The following is a 15,210-nucleotide window of genomic DNA, read 5'->3' on the forward strand; positions in this document are numbered from 1 at the left end:
TTCTTCCACTTGTAAATACAGCCACATGGTGCTCTGGAATTTGACACAACAGAATAGTATCCCTCTGTTGAGAGGATTAAGAAGAGGAAAAAGGGAAGATCTTAGAGAAGGATAGAGTGTGTTTTGTGAAAGAAGTATAATTGAGAGGGAGTTGTTTGGGAGCATTATTTTCCCTGTGATTCTCTGTTAGTCCTTTCCATTGCCTACTGAAAGGTATTTCAAGTTTAAACCAGTTTCCAGGATATGAAACCTGGAATTATGTCATGACAAAGTTTGAATGAAATTCTCTACTAGATTTTCTTCAATATCATAAGATATTCCTGGGAAACGGAGTGGGCAGGGCACTACACACTATAGGTTATGGTATGGTCAGGTTGTCAGAAGACTCAGAAGACACCTCAGAGTAGAGGTCATAGTCGTCTGAGGTATTAATATCTGTTAGCAAAGACCTGTGATGCTCTGAAAGTCTGTGATATGGGAGGAAGGAAGACGGTGAGAGGCATTGATAAAACAGGTTTGTGTTCTGATCCCAACACTGGAACTAGGATATGTTTTACATAAGTTTTGGCTCTAATACCCATAGCTACTCTATATCTTTTTAGATATTCCATGAGTTAAGCAAAGATTGTGGGGGGTGAATGGCTAGTTCAGGGTCCCTGGAGTCTGAGTGCTCTCATCAATGAAAAGCAGGCTCTGCTTCTGTCATCTCAGCTCCAGATGCCTCAGCTCATTTTAAGTTGAGGGACCAAGTTCAGGCTGGAGATGGTTAGGTTATTTCCTTAGTTTACAGAGAGACTGTATGGATCATTTGATGAGATTACATGCGTTAGTTGCTCAGGATTATCAGGGTACCTGAGAGTACTAACAGAAGGCTGATGCTAGCCCTGAGATTTAAAAAAAAATGTTCTTTTACTTTTTAATCAAATAATTGATTGACTTTGTTGTCTTTATTCTTTTGACTTTTAGGGGCAATAGAAAAAAGTTAAAATATGTTTATGGCTCATTTTCAATGAATGAGAGCAATGAGCTTAAGTATTTCACCCTAATTTTAAATTAGAACTTAAAAGAATATATTTACACAAGCAAGGATATGTATTTTTTACTGTGAACTTTAAATTTGATAAGAGAAGGAATCAAAATCTTTTATTCTGCAAAGGTGATTATATAAGCTTGATATTACATTTATAATATTACTATTTGCAAGGAAGCAGCTCACGCTGAAGCTCCTATTCTTTTTCTTTGCCAACTAAAAGTAAACAGGTTCTGGGATTATTTTTAGGTGCAATTTGCATATCCTCAAAAACACAGTGACTAAGCAAAACAAGCGTGAACAAGCAAACAACAACAAACAAGCATGAAATAAGATTTCAATACTCCAGAAGTAAATTATCTTACAGGTCTTGGTTTATGACTTTTCTAATCATCACTTCTGTCAATAAAATCTTTTAGTCATTATTATAGCTATATTTCTTCAAAAATGAATAGTTGTAAAGTCTCTGAACTCTGTTCTTCACACTGTACATACTCTTTTCTTTGGGACATAACATTATTTAGTTCAATAAAGAGTCATTTTGAACATTATTATGAGCCATACTGAAATGATCTGTGATTCATGACTCAAGATCCAAAACTCTAGCATCCTCTAAATGCACTATATAAAATCTTAAAGCACCCAAAGATAATATATGTTGCCAATTGGTTGAGGGGTACCTTGCTGATATTTTCACTCTACCTCTTAGTCTCTCTCCAGTGCTTTCTGCAATGCTTAAATTTATTCTTGAATGTGTCCATGGAACCTACCAATAATAGAAAAATATGTAGAATTTTGGGAAAAAAAGGTAATGTAACTGCTAGATATGTTTTATGTGTGATTGCATATCCCTTTCTGTCTGTAAATGTTATTGTAGGCTTATTATATTCTCAATGGTTCACTAGGTAATATGAATGTACATAAGAAATTAAAGACATGACATTGATCTTTCAGTTATATAATATTTTATATTATTTGTATAGACTAATTCACAAGGACAACTGTGTATGGTGCCAGATATTATACCCATATATCAACATTTAGGTTGGATGTTATGCATTACAGGTGTAGGCACTGAAAGGAATGATCAATGAGGGCAAGATAAATGAAAGGAGGCTTCATTAAGAAAGTGAGGCCTAAAATTGACTTTGAGAAATGGATAGAATTTATGAAAGCAGAGTGACAATGGTTTATTAAGCATGGAATCAAACAGGTGCAAGGTGCTTTTGTGGAGAGGTGAAGAAACCAGTCCATGCATATTTAGGGGATACCAGTTTTAGGCATGGTGGGAAATAACATCTAGAAAAATGAGGTCACATGTTCATATTGCTGCTAGCTCTGAAAAACGGGACTCTATACATTCTTTACATCATTCAATTCAATAGACATTATCTACCTACAGGGCAATGTGTTAGGCCAAGGGAATATTTGTGAGACAATGTGGGGGAAATGGTAATTAGTTTGTTTGACAGAGTCAAAATGGTGTGTAGAACAGTTCTTCCAATATTAGCTTACAGAAAATAGGTATTTATTAAAAAATCATCACATATAGCAAGTTTCTAGATGGAACAAAAACATTTCAGATTCTCAAGTAATACACTGTACTAATCAGGATGATTTGTCATTTTTAGACCACAAGCAGGTTCTCTAACAATTTATTCTCACTTCTGAATCATCAGTGCTGCTCTCAGACTGCTCTCACTTGCTGATTTGTATGGTGTGAGTTATGATCACAAATATATATTACTTTTCTTCTAGGGAAGGCTTCCTGGACAACTTCTTTATCTTTGATTGTTCAGCTGTCATATCTTCTCATTCTCTAATTTACATTTTCTCAAAAAGTTGAGAAGTATTCTCTTTCTATCACTGAGCAAACTTTAAGTCTCTATTATGTTCAGGAATGCTTCTTTCTTTTATGTTACAAAGCTTTTCAAAACCAAAACCTAATGTAAACAAATGTATTTTCCACTGTCAGTGGGTATGAGGATGAGGGACAGGCTGGAAGGGGTTAGGAAATATATTTACACAGCTGAAGCAGAAGTGCTTGAGATGCATAAAATATAAAGTAACAGTCCAATCCTTCTTCAATTATACTTAAGATCTTCTTTTCCTATGAATAAAACTAGGAATGGAACTATAAATTACAGAAGTAGCGGAGTTATGCCATTGCCATTGTAGTGTGAAGTATGATTTCAGAAGAAATTTGCTCTGACATTCTTCAACAGTGTAAATATACTATATAACAGGTATCAATATTTCTTGATAATAATAGTGACCAACTGGGCATTTGTGGGTTTATTGTAAGAAACCAAATTTTAAATGACAGCCTATATAGCTGCTGAGATACAACCTTAGAGGTTAGCAGGTGATGGGTTAATTTCTTACAGGAAAGAACTGCTTTCCATTTTCATTCACCTAGGTAGATGGGTCAGAGTAATTGGACGAGTCGGCAGTCCCTGGGCTTTGCAAGGGCATAGGTGAAAATACAATTTGTGAAAACTGGAGGCTAATTATCTTCAGCAATGAAATAGTGACCAGATGTTTTCTTCTGCATAAAGTGAGAATTTGGGGATAGCTCAACGGAGTTAATAGTAAATAACACATTTTTTAGAGGCTATAAAATCCTCAGATTATGCTGATTTGGGTTATAATTTCTGGTTTGATTGAGAGATGTTCTTGTAAAATTCTTAAAAAATGGTAAAGTGAAATGTCTGAAGACAACACACTTACTTTAAAAAGACTGTTCAGCTTTTGGTAATTTAGTAATCTCTACATGAATAAACTACGTAAACTGGTACCACTTTCATTGGCTAAGTTATAAATTACTCATGACAACCAGATACTGCACACAGAAAATAATTTTTGTTACCACTCTTCAGGGTATTCTATAGGCAAGAAGTAAAAGGTGAAGCATTATTTCATTTAATGTTTGACCAAAAGGACTATTTAGTGTGGCACTATTATAGATCTTAAAAGAACTGGGTAAATGAACTTTATAGCATAGTGCAATGAGGAAATTTAGAGTACCTTAGAAATTCCTTTTCTAGTCATGTGGTCATCTTAAAGAGAACAAAGAAAGATTTTTAAGAATAAGAGTTCCATTTAGTGAGACAGGGAAGGAAAAGAAAATTGACACAAAATATCCTAAGATTAATCTAAGTTTTATAATTAAATCTTTTATCATGAGAAAAAATAGCTAAACATATTTTGTGACAATTTGGCTTCGAAGTGACCAGTCTGGGTTGAAGTTATTATCTTTCTCCTATACCCATCAAAACAGTCATGTATCATTTAAAAAAATCATAATTGGTTCTTGGAATGATAAAGGCCACCAAGTCTGTCATTGACGGCTTCCAAAGGTGGAATTACCTTCTCTGTTAATTTCTCTGTGGCATTAATTAAATTTTTCTGACATTCACACATTTCAAATATTATCCATATAGGTAAATACTATTTTAAAAATGTTCTCATTAATATAAAACAAAATTTGAAATCTGAAATGATTGATTAGCAGAAAGAGTCAGGAATTGAAAAAGTGGAAGCAATGTTAGGGTCATGTTAACACATTTACATAATCAGATACCAAGTATTAATAATGTTTCTAAGGTTAGTTTTATATAAGTGAGGTTCTATAATGAAGGTAGATATGCCAATTTCTCAAAAGATAACGAACTCCGAGATTTTCAGTCTAAAGGCTTACTTTGCATTACATAAATAAGTCCATAATTGTGCCACCTCTTCATTTGGTTTTCTTACATGCAAATCTATATAAATGCTATTACCCACTTTTCCCCACCTATTTGATTGGATATGATGTGATTAAATTAAGGTGGATTCAGCTTAATCATCAGTTCCCTGGCCCTTGTGGCCTGCCAGTACACATTTGCTCAGTCTCTGACCCCTAAATAGGAGAAATCTAAATATTTCTGGTTTTATTACCCAGCATTAAATCACAGCTCTGTTGCAAGTTTTATTCTTTCTTCCTTAGTTGCGGTGATAGATTCTCCATATTATTCCTTGCAGATCTGCTTAGAACTTTGGATCTTGAAACTACTCTGCATCATTCTATTTTTGCATTATATATCCAATGCTACTTTGTGTGTTGAATTTTTAAAAACCCATACAATACTGTAATAAATTCTAACCTTATTATCATAGCTTCCCTTTATTCTCTCATTTTATACTATTTTCACAATATCTCTGTCTCATCTAGTAAAGAGGACAGTTATAAAATAAATATGCAAAATCTACAACTTTCCTATAAGCAACAAAATAGCTAATTAAAATATAAATGTAAAAGGTTAAAATATATCCATCATATAAAATAATAGCTTATCATTAATATATAAAAAGCACACTCATAATTTGAAAAGCCCAACTAAAAATAGGCAAAGAATAATAAAACAAAAAATATAAAGCCACTAAATACATGTTAAACTATGAATCCTTAGTTGCTGATGGTTTTTTAAATGGTCAACCTAATGCATAGCTTATGAAAATAAATTAAAACATATTTTCAGAGGTGATTTGCAAAATACAGAAATCCCAAAAAGATCCATAAAATTTGATAAAACAATTTATGGATTTTTTGCTATTGAAAACCATGAATATATACAAGGATTTCTGTATAAAAACAGCAGAAAAATGTAAAAGCCTAAATACCCAACAAAAAGTGCAGAATGAATAAATAATATTGTAGTAGAGCCTCGTGGAAAAGAGGAAAGGGCATTAGAATCAGAATGCTTACATTCAAATTCCAGTTTCTCACTTATGAACTGTGCATCTTTGAATTTTAATTTAATCTCCCTTTACCTTGGATTTCCTATCTATGAAATGTGAATAATAATACCCATCTCAAAATATTAAGAGGATTAATGAGATAATACTATAAGTATTTGGAACAGTGTCTACCATGTACAAGCACTCAGTAAAATTTATCTATTGCTGTCTGATGAAATATTGTGAAGTCATAAAATCATGTTAAGTATTAGTAATGTGAAAATTATGGGGGTTCCTGGGTGGCTCTGTCATTAAGCATCCGCCTTCGGCTCAGGTCATGATTCCAGGTCCTGGGATGGAGTCCCTGGGATGAAGCCTGCTTCTCCCTATCCCTCTATTTGCTGCTCTGCCTGCTTGTGCTCTCTTGCTCGCTCTCTCTCGCTCTCTCTCTCGGTCAAATAAATGAATAAATATTTTTAAAAATGTGAAAATTATGAACATTATGTTAAGTAAATAAGTGTGCATCATATAATATTTCAGTATAATAAAGTCAATATTTCTGAACTACCTCCTAATAATTTTCCCTTCTCTCTAGCCCAGTTTCTTTCCCTGCATCCCTTCTTCACTCATAACCTCAGGAAATGGGAGAGTGAACACCACCCCGGGAAACTTAAGCACAGGCAAGTTCTGATATGATGGAATTCCAGTTATCATAGTTTAGTTAAAGAATACCAGCTCCCAAACCAACATGGTTTAACTTTCAATGATCATGGTATATTAGCTGTAAGTGCATAAAAAGATACATACTTTACCACTAGTTCTTCAGCTGACAAATCACTATGTAAGTAACAGATGTGCATTGTGATCAATGACTGATCACTAACTTCTTTCAAAGTTTGTCGATGATTAGTTACCATGCAAATGTTAGTTCATGAACAGACAGTAAGCATGTAATTGTGTTGCCTCCTTGTCTCCTAGTGATAAACACACCTGACATAGCTTACATAAGCTCACTCCTGACCTCAAAAGCCACCTTGGGATGGAGGGAAGGAAAAGATTTTAAAAGGGGCTGACAGGGAGTTTAAATTTTGAATAGACTGAATTCTTACCAGAGATATTTTAAAACCAGGATTGGATGGAGGTTTTATTTTTGTGCAAATTTTTTTTCACATATTATATATTTGTAAAATTTGACCTCTTTATGATTATGTAAAAAGGCCCAGAAGAGCCAAAGTGATATTGAGGAAACAGAACAAAGGTAGGAGAATTACCCTTCCTTATTTCAAAATATATTACAAAGCTACAGTAATTAAAACTTGGTACTGAATAAAGACAGACATATAGAACAACAGAACAGAATAGAGCCCAGAAAAAAACCTATTCATATACAAATCAATGAGTAAGCCAAAAATAAACGATGGAAAAAGAATAGTTTCTTCAACATATACTAATGGGAAAACTGGATATCCTCATGCAACATAATGAAACTGAATGCCTATATTACACCACACACAAAAATCAACTCAAAATGGATTAAAGATTTAAACATTATCACCTGAAACTTTAAAACTCACAGAAGAAAACATAGGGGAAAAGCTTCATGACATTGGTTTGGCAATGAGTTCATGGATATGACATCTAAAGCACAGGCAATAAAAGCAAAAACAAGTGGAATCATATCAAATTAAAAAACTTTTGCATAGCAAAGTAAACACTCAACAGAGTGAAAAGGCAACCAACAGAACGGGACAAAATATTAGTAAACCATATATCTGGTAAGAGGTTAATTTCCAAAATACATAAGGAATTCCTACAATTCCATAGCCTAAAAGCAAATTAAAAACGGGCAAAAGACTTCAGTAGACATTTCTCCAAAAAAGACATATGAATAACCAGTAGGGCCATTTGAAAAGGTGACTAACATCACTAATCATCAGACAAATGCAAATCAAAACCACAATGAGACATCACCTTGCACCTGTTATAATTAATATATATATAATATACATACCATGTGTATAGATATCATGTATACACACTATATAAACATATATACACATATATACACACACACGCTGTATATATACACACACTACATATATACACACTACATGATATATATAATATAAACAATAAACAATAACAAGTATTAGTCAGGTTGTGAAGAAATTAGAACACTTACAAAAGAACTCTTAAAACTCAACAAGAAAATAAACAACACAATTAAAAAATGGTCCAAAGACCTTATCAGACTCCTCATCAAAAAAGATATAAAGATGGCAAATAAAGACATGAAAAAATGTCCCATATCACACGTCATCAAGGAAATGCAAATTAAAAATGAGATATTATTACACACCTATTAGAAATGCCATTATCCAGAACACCGTCAACACCAAATGTTGCCAAGGATGTAGAGCAACAGGAGCTCTTTTTCACTGCCGGTGGAAATGCAAATGTCGCAGCCCCTGTGGAAGACAGTTTGGTCATTTCTTACAATACTAAACATACTTTCACCATATGATGCAATGATCTTTCATCTTGGTATTTACCTAAAGAAGTCGAAAATGTAAATGTCTGCACAAAAATCTGCCTATGGCTGTTAGCAATTTTATTCATAATTGCCAAAACTTGAAAGCAACGAAGATGTCGTTCAGTAGGTCAGTGGTTGAATAAGCTATGATACATCCAGACAATGGAATATTATTCAGTGTTAATAAGAAATTAAATATCAAGCCATAAAAAGACATAGTGGAACCTTAAATGCATATTACTAAGTGAAAGAAGCTAATCTGGGAAGGCTACATAGTGTACAATTCAAACTATATGACATTCAGGAAAAGACAAAATTATGGAGACAGCAAAAAAATTCAGTGGTTGACTGTGGTGGAGGAGAGGAGGTGAACAGGCAGAGTGCATAGGATTTTTAAGACATTGAAAATGCTCTGCAAAATGTTATAATGACAGATATAAGCCATACATTTGTCCAAACCCACAGAAGGTACAACACCAAGAGTGAAACCTAATGTCAACTATGGATTTGGGGTGATGATGATATGTCAATGTAGGGTCATCCTTGGTAAAAAAAAAATGTACAATTCTGGTTAGTGATGATGATAATGGGGAAGGCTATGATGTGCAGGACTAGAAAGTATATAGGAAATATCTGTACCTTCCTCTCAATTTTGTTATAAACCTAAAACTGATCTAAAAAAAATAGGTCCTGATTACAATTTTTTAAAATAAGGCCATACGTTTCCCTCCCCTCCTTTCTGCCAGAACATTTACTTTAGAAAACTTGTACGTACTTTCTTCTCTATTTGAAAGTATATAAATACTTTTGAAAGCAATTAGGCCTTTTGTCAGCTTTATAACTAGGAATGTCTTTCTTAAGTACGCGGGAGCCTTCTCTATGAAATGGAAGCATCAAGGGAGATAGTACCACTATCTCTGGATTTCTGGGGAAAGATTGGTACTTAAGATATGTGGGCACCTTGCTTCATGTTACAAAACTACCTCCTATCATAAAGATATGAGAAATCTGTTTCTCCTCTAGAAAAAGCTGATTAGCTAATCTCAATTACCAGGCAAATCTAAATTAAATATGTGTGAGAAGTGGTGTTAAATCTTCTTACTTGAGGAGTAGTTATTGTTTATCTTGACAACATGCATGTAATGGGTTGCTTCTGCCCGGTTATATAAAAGGTTGAGATTTCTTCCTGTTTTTGAAATCTCAGCAGATTGCCTGTGATATGCATCATATTCTGATTTAATGCTTACTCAATAATAAAAGTGGTCTCTCTCCTACTTTGCGGAGTGGTTTTCTGGGATGGGAGATTTGTTTTTAATTAGATTTCTACAACACTACAAAATACCATAAAATGCTATAATTTAAATGATTTTGTTTTATTTGAAATCTAAGTTACTTTCAAAATTTCACTGGTAATAACATTGTGATAAAATATAATACTCATATTCATCTGAATTTCTAGTTTTTCAAACAGCTTCCTAAAAAGAAATTGAGTCAAAGATTAAATTTTATTTAGCTCTTTATATATGTACAATAGTCTCATTTACTATATGTTCCTGAAAAAATATATAGAAATAAAACACACAAATATCAAGCAATAAATTTACATAGTATAATGGAGATAATGTTCTCAGATAATTAGAAAAAGATAATATTCCTATTTTTTGTAAATGCTTACTTTCTTATTCCTAAGAATTAAAAATATATATATATATATAGTTACAAAAATGTTAAGGAGATTAAACATTAAATCTCAATAGGTTCATTTTCTGAAATAATTTTTTGCCTTACATTCTACTCTTCTGGTTTCCTCAAAGTAACCCTAAGTAGACAGAGAACCTTTTTAAATGTGTAGTAGAAGGTGGGCTGATGGTAACTTTCACAAAAGAATAAATAGCAGGAGATTATAATGATGATTTTGATGCTATTTTATCACTTTTCCTAAAACTTTTCAAGTGAAGATCTAATGAAATTCTTGCTAAAAGTGCTCCTGTACCCAGTATTCATATAAAAGCTCTAGGAAACTATGCATTTTCATCTCACTGAGGGCTACAGATTCTTACCATTTTATTACAGAAAAGTCAATCAGACTCAAAAGTAGAGACAACAGTTTAATGGACTCTCATGTACTCAGCTTCTCGTTTCACCTACACCCTACCCATTAGCCACCCCAAAAGTAGTTTATTCACTTATAAATATTTCAGTGTATATCTAAAAGAAATCTTTTAACAATGTAATCATATTGCCATTTTACTATATTATTATTTTCACATCCCATAATATTAAAAATAATTTCTTAATGTAATTAACATCTCCTAGATTTTTAAAAATTTGTTCACATTGGAATTTATATAAAGCCCACATATTTTATCTGTTCGGTGTATCTTTTAAATCACTTATTATCTGCAGATTCTCCCCACCCTTATTCTTCCCTTAAAGTTTATTTGTTGAAGAATCCAGTTCATTTTTCTGTAGAGATTTTTCTGTACACCCTAGATTTTGCTGATTGCATCCCTGTCCTATCAAATTAACACGACACTCAGCTCCCTGTATAGCCTACATTTATGGTAGTTAGATCTAGAAGATTGCTGAGACTCAAGTTTGATATTTCAGGGCATTCTATACTTCCACAAGGAGATGCATAATGTCTGGTGTGTGCGTGTATTTTTGTGTGTGTGAGAGTGTATATGTGTGTATGTGCAAGTGTGTATGATGTCAGCAGTCATTGGTGATCATTATCTAGATCATTTAATTCACTGGAGGTTAAAAATTATGATATTCTAATTCTATAATTTCCGCTTTCATGTCTTAGCTAAAAGATTTCTATAAAAAGAAACTTTATCAGTTATTTGATTATACTGTATATTAGTAATATACAGTTCACAGAGGAAAATAAAGCATTGATTCACCTGTTTTACTTTCCTCTACAATTACTTGATTGTCTACCACATTCCAAAGGTGATCAATGAACTTCTAGTTTTTATTTTTTGCTATTATTTTAAACTTAGAGATTTAAGATTAATTGGAAGGGTTTTCATACATTGCAATCAATATTCTTGCTGATGTTCCAAGATAATTTTATTTGACTAATCGGAGCTTCCAGAATTTGGTTTCTGAGTCCTTTGACACAAACCTAGCAATCTGATAACTTCTTTGTTTTTTGGCATATTAAGATGTTCCAGGTTCAGTTTGTACACTTCTTTTTTTAAAGATTTTATTTATTTATTTATTTATTTATTTATTTATTTATTTGAGAGAGAGAGAATGAAAGAGAGAGAAAGCATGAGTGGGGGGAGGGTTGGAGGCAGAAGCAGACTCCCTGCAGATTATGGAGCCCCCTGCGGGACTCGATCCTGGGACTCCGGGATCATGACCTGAGCCGAAGGCAGTCGCTTAACCAACTGAGCCACCCAGGGGCACCAGTTTGTATACTTCTTGCCCTCAATACAGAATCAGTCATTTCCCCCAGGAGCTCTGGTTCCTTTTATGAGAAAAATATATTGGATGGAACACAATCTGGATACTAGGGATACTCATTGCAATTGGATGTGTGTCACTTAAATACTTTGATACTGATTCTTACTCCTTAAAGGTATGTCACCTTTTAGTCAAAATCTTTGAAAATATTTTTAGGGTTTGGTATATTTTCTTTGCATTATTTCTCTACAAGTAAATATATAATATAGACAGAGATCTAGCAGGTCTCTAATTTTTCTGTATTGTGTTCATTTTTAGAAAACAAGACAAAATACAATAAAGTGTTAGAGCAAAAAGTACAAATTCCTTAAGAAATCCAAGTCATGAATTCTTCCTACTAAGGCACATACCTAGGTAGTTGAGGGCACCAATTTTAGTACTTTTGATGTGCAAGACACAGACTAATTGCTCTTTAATATACTACTTGATTTAATTACTATTATAATCCTATTATGAGGTACTATTATTTTCCTTATGTTCTAGTTATTGAATCAAAGCCCCAAAGGTTAAGTATAACATTCCCTAAGAAGTTTTTTTTTAATCACTGTTATACTGTTTAGAGATAAATACTACCAAAGGATAGTGTAAATATCTATTCATCAGCTGATGTATGAATGTCCAAATTTGATATAAGAAAGCATTTTGTGCTAATGATGAGATAAGGTAATGGGTTCTCAAAATATATGATGTAAGTTAAAGGTATGATTGTCCATATATAAGTTTGCTATATTGAAACTTGCAGGCTTGGTAATGTAGTAAGAAATGGAAGGTAGTAGTAGGCAACTATGATACAACATTTTCCTTATATGATAATTAAGTAACAGAATTGGTCCTTGAGTACTAAAGTGGCTTCTCCTCTAGCCTAAAAATTAAAAATAAATAATAAAAATAAGCACATAAACAAACAAATCACTGACTGACTGTCTGGGAGGCCTCTAACCTGGTAGATTCCTCACTCCCTGAGGGTATGGAAAGCATTCTACCTTAGGTCTACTTCAAAGGAAAAAGGCAGGAGAAACACCAGGGAAACATTACAGTGTATCTTGAGTCCAGAGATTGTTTTTGAAGACCTGTTTTTTGGACTGATAATAATTAAAATGAGAATGGCCTAAGTTGATCAGCAGTTTCTTTCACCCAATACCAGAACGTGGATCTATCTTCGTGAACTCAAGAATGGACAGTGTAGCTCTTGATTTGCCAGATACCTCCAACCCTATATGTGAATGTCCATCTTACCAAATTCTCAAAACTGACGATTATAACTGTTTAATTATCTGCCTTTTCTTCTTCCAAAAATATTCACAAGGAAAAAATAAGGATATTCACAAGGATTATAATAATAAGGAAAAATGCTTATACAGACTGCTGTATCAAGAAGAATCACTGATATGCGAAATCAGCCTAAATGTAGAGAATTGCTGATTCACAGCAACCAATCTGCACTCATTTTTTTCTTATTATGAAAATAGTTGATATATTCTTGTTGGAAAGTTTAAGAATCAATTATGTAGGGCAGTGGTTTTCAAAATGTGGCCTCCACACCAGCAACCTCAACATCACCTGGTAACTCATTACAGATGAAATTCTCAGGCCTCAGATGCCCAACAATCTGTATTTGAATAAACCCCCATAAGTAATACTGATGCATGATAAATTTTGAGAATCACTCATATAGGTAGAGAATCCTGTGAGAATATGTAAATCAACTAGCTCATCAATTATCAACCCACAGAAAATCTCAAAGTACAGTGACTGAATACTGTATCTTCATCTATAAAGAACACATGCTTTATACATAGATGATGTATGTGCAAGGCTTCAAACAGTCTGTTCCCATTTGTTTTCATCACAATTCCACACAATTCCACAAGAAGAAATATGGTACTTGTAGTTAAAATTAAAATATCTTCTCCCTGCTATCATGGAAATATATGGGAAAAGGTTTCTTGTTTTTTGTCTTAATCTAATTGCTAAGAAAATAAGTTTTAAAAATGGGACATTTAGGCCCATTTTGTTGTACAATTCCCCACAATATTTTTTAAAGAACATCTTGCAATTCATTTATAAAAAGAAGCAATTTATTCATTTCCCCTGCTGGGGTCAGCTTAAAAAAATTAACATTAGCATTAACATTTGCTTTTGTAACTGTCAGTGCTCTTATCTATTTGTCAATAAGGCAGTGGTGAGCATTCTGAAACAGTATAATCAGCCTAATTAAGTTGACCATAAGGTCTTCCTGCTGAGAGAATCTGGAGTGGAAATACTACTGTGAAATTTCCCTTTACTGTTACAGACATATTTTCAACATCTAAGTTCCTTTCCTATGTGTGATGTGGGATATAGAACCCATTGTTTATCATGACGACAAGATCCTCTTGAGAAGATCAGAAACTCTACAAACGTTGGCAACCAGGAGTGCCCGAGAGGCTCAGTGGTTGAGTGTCCAACTCTTGGTTTTGGCTCAGGTCATGATCTCAGGGTCATGAGATCGAGCCCTTCATCAGGTTCCCCACTCAGTGGGGAGTCTTCTTGAAATTCTCTCTCCCTCTGCCCCTCCCACCCCTCTCTAAAATTAAAAAAAAAAAGAAATGTTGGCAACCAATATATTGGAACATTGGAAAGTCAAAGAACTAATCCCAAGGAAAATGGATTCACTTTGCTTTGTTGTAAAATACCAAGACAATCAGATTCTTCAAAGTGATGAAATTAATGTATCTCTTTCTCTTCCTTTCCTTAGATCACACATCTAGTTCCATCTTTCCTTGCTGTATTTCTTCAAGTTTACTCAATTTATCTGTTTGATCCCATTTCCACCTTCTGTTGACTCTTACCTTTGATTATTTGGGCCTGATCTAAATTGTCACTGAGGTTTGCAGTACTAAGATGCCAGTCCCTCTGTCTCATAGTCCAAGTAGAGACATGTCATATCTCTCCTCCACCAGATCTATCCACTTAACCCTGTCAACAACTTGATTTCAGACTTCTAGCCTCCAGAACTGTGAGAGAAAAAAAAAAATCTGTTATGTTAAGCTACCCAGTTTGTTGTACTTTGTTATTGTAGTCCTAGGAAACTTATACAACATCCAAAACAGATCTCTAATTCTATCTCCCACTCCAAACAAGTCAGTTGCTCTCCACAGTCTCAGTGTATATGACCACACATCCACTCAATTATCTTTACTAAACACAATGAGAATCACCCTTGATGTTGCTTTCTTTCCCATATTCGTATTTTAACTAAGATCTGTGACATATTCTCATTCATACAACAAACAGTTAAGCAACTGAATGTGCCAGACACTATTCTAGGCAGCAGGAGGAAATAAGGCAAGGGGCCCTTGCACTTACAACTTCATAATCAAGAGAAACAAAACAAAATCAAGTACAAGTAATCAAGAACACAAACGTGGAAATATTAGATGGCGATAAATGACAGCATTTAAAACATAGTCTG

At 33.7% G+C, this 15,210-nt stretch overlaps 1 long non-coding RNA gene across 1 annotated transcript in view; it reads right to left on the reverse strand.

Moving 5' to 3' along the window:
- The window catches only part of LOC103659009, a 168,716-nt gene that overhangs the window by 96,324 nt on the left and 57,182 nt on the right, over positions 1-15,210 (reverse strand). Inside the window, exon 2 of the long non-coding RNA XR_567379.2 lies at positions 8,109-8,217. This is a non-coding gene — a long non-coding RNA (uncharacterized LOC103659009). The remainder of the gene's footprint in view (positions 1-8,108; positions 8,218-15,210) is intronic.

Source organism: Ursus maritimus, unplaced genomic scaffold, assembly GCF_017311325.1.
Source record: "Ursus maritimus isolate PB19 unplaced genomic scaffold, ASM1731132v1 scaffold_3, whole genome shotgun sequence".
In the NCBI taxonomy this organism is placed as follows: domain Eukaryota; kingdom Metazoa; phylum Chordata; class Mammalia; order Carnivora; family Ursidae; genus Ursus; species Ursus maritimus.